The sequence below is a fragment of the Trachypithecus francoisi genome, unplaced genomic scaffold (assembly GCF_009764315.1).
Source record: "Trachypithecus francoisi isolate TF-2019V2 unplaced genomic scaffold, Tfra_2.0 Contig01579, whole genome shotgun sequence".
Classification (NCBI taxonomy): Eukaryota; Metazoa; Chordata; class Mammalia; order Primates; family Cercopithecidae; genus Trachypithecus; species Trachypithecus francoisi.
The window spans coordinates 11786389-11789347 of record NW_022681442.1 but is presented as its reverse complement, the minus strand read 5'-3'; positions in this window follow the sequence as shown (position 1 = coordinate 11789347).

Here is a 2959-nt window from a genome sequence, read left to right as displayed (position 1 = left end):
AGAGGTCACTGTTTTGGACTAAGCTCCTGCATTTGGCCTCAACAGACCCGACTAAAAATCAGAAAGGAGTCACTCATGCTAAAGTTTTACATCACCAAACCAAAACCAAGTTGTAATCTGACTTTCTGAGAAATCAGAAGAGATGATGGTCTAATTTCCCGAACAAGCTACTTTCGAATGAGGCGGGGGTGACAGGAGGTGGTTGGGGGCACCAACTCCATGCAGTCGAAAATCCCTGCATAGCTGGGGGAGGTGGCTCATGCCTGTAATCCCAGCACTTTGGGAAGCTGAGTCAGGTGGATCACTTGAGATCAGGAGTTTGAGACCAGTCTGGTCAACATGGCGAAACCCTGTCTCTACTAAATATACAAAATTTAGCTGGGCGTGGCAGTACACACCTATAATCCCAGCTACTCGAGAGGCTGAGGCAGGAGAATCACTTGAACCTGGGAGGTGGAGGTTACAGTGAGCTGAGATTGCGCCACTGCACTCCAGTCTGGGAGACAGAGCAAGACCCTGTCTCAAAAAAAAAAAGAAAAGAAAAGAAAATCCCTGCAAACATTTTTTTGTTTGTTTGTTTGTTTTTGCATTAGAGTCTGGCTCTGTCGCCCAGGCTGGAGTGCAGTGGCATGATCTTGGGCTCACTGCAACCTCCGCCTCCTGGGTTCAAGCGATTCTCCTGCCTCAGCCTCCCAAGTAGCTGGATTACAGGTATCTACCACCACTCCCGGCTCATTTTTAGTAGAGTTGGGGTTTCACCATGTTGGCCAGGCTGGTGTCAAACTCCTGATCTCAAGTGATCCACCGCTTGGCATCCCAAAGTGCTGGGATTACAGGTGTGAGCCACCATGCCCAGCCCCTGCATACTTTTGAATCTCCCAAAACTACCAATAGCCTACTGTTGACCAAAAGCCTTGCCAATAACATGAACAGTCAATTAACACATATGTTGTATGTTATATGTATTATACACTGTATTCTTGCAATAAAGTAAGCTAGAGAAAAGAGCATGTTATTAAGAAAATCATAAGGAAGAGATGTACATTTACTACTCAATAAATGGAAGTGATCATCATAAACATCTTCGTCCTCGGCCGGGCGCAGTGGTTCAAGCCTGTAATCCCGGCACTTTGGGAGGCCGAGACGGGCAGATCACGAGGTCGGGAGATCGAGACCATCCTGGCTAACATGGTGAAACTCCGTCTCTACTAAAAAATGCAAAAAACTAGCCGGGCGCGGTGGCGGGCGCCTGTAGTCCCAGCTACTCGGGAGGCTGAGGCAGGAGAATGGCATAAACCCGGGAGGCGGAGCTTGCAGTGAGCTGAGATCCGGCCACTGCACTCCAGCCTGGGCGACACAGAGAGACTCCGTCTCAAAAAAAAAAAAAGAAAAAAGAAAAAAAAAATCTTCGTCCTCATTATCTTCATGTGGAGGCTGAGGAGGGGAAAGAAGAGGAGGGGTTGATTCTGCTGTCTCAGGGGTGGCAGAAGTAGAAGAGGTGGAGGAGATGGAAGGGGAGACAGGAGAGGCAAGCACACTCGGTGTAACTTTTATTGAAAAAAATCCATGTACAAGTGGACCTGCTCAGTTCAAACCCATGTTAAGGGTCAATTGTGTAGTCATCTGTATGTATGTAACCTGGTGATGACCAGTCATTTCTCTCTTTCTTTCTCTTTCTTTTAAAGAGACAGGGTCTTGCTCTGTCACTTAGGCTGGCATGAAAAGCACAATCACAGCTCATGGCAGCTTCAAACTCCTGGGCTCAAATGAGCCTCCCACCTCAGCCTCCTGAGCAGCTGGGAATACAGGCATAAGCCACTGCACCTGGCTTATTTTTTGTTTTTGTGGAGATGGGGGTCTTACTGTATTGTTCCGGCTGGTCTCAAACTCCTGGACTCAAGACGTCCTCCAGTTTTGGCCTTCCGAAGTGCTGGGGTTACAGGTACGAGCCATGGTGGCAAGTCCTCATCAGTTATTTCTCTATGATTCTGTCTCGCTGTCCCCTCCTTACAAGGAAAGTAATTTTGAAACAACCAATCCAGTCTTGGTTCTTTGCTTCTGCTTTCTTCAGCCCTTCTCTGTCTATAAAATCAACCTCTTCTGCTCAGCTCATGGGAGCACTTCTTCTAATTTAATGGAGGTGTTGCCCAATTCTAGAATCACAAATAAAATTAAGATCTTTAAACTAACAACAAAAGTTAAAAAATGAGAATCAGCAGCAACAACAACAGAAAAGATCTTTAAATGTGTTGCAATTTTCTCCTTTGACAGGTTACAAGTGCAATTGAATAAACCAAACAAAAAATGTCATGGTTAGGTTCGGTCTTGACTTCCCAAATGAGGGTCAAGATGTAAGATAGCAAGAACCAACCTCTACCATAAAAAAGATCCGAACCCAAGAAAATGTGATTTTTCTTTAAAGCTGTTCGCTGCAACGAAAGTTTCTTTTTAGTCTAGGAGACTAAAAGCCATCAGCTGATACAATCTGTCTTTTTCTTGAAGTTTCCAAAGGAAGGCAGGTGAGTTTGCACTACCATTTTCTCCCTGGCTTCCTTCTGGTGTCAGATGAGCGTCCCCGCGCTCCTCCCGGACAGCCCTCATGGTCCCCGGCTATCATATATGGGGGGTACGGGGTGGGGTTGGGGGTGGGAGAGATGGCTTTGTACAGGAAAGAGGGGCGGCAGGCACGGGGAGCACAGGCTTCAGCCCCGGGATCACCCAGTCGGCGCAAAGGACAGGGAGAGAGCGAGTGCGAAAGCCGAAACCCTCCCGGGGCGCACGGAGTAAGCCTCCAGTCCAGCTCCTCCGGCGCCCCACCCGCAGGCGGATCCCGAAGACGCGCCCGCGCCCGCCCCCGGCGACTCCGGCCCGGGCACGCGCACGAGACGGCGGGGGGAGGGGCGGGAGAAGGTGGGGGAGGGGCGAGCGGGCAGAGGCCCCGCCCCGGCCCCTCAGCCCC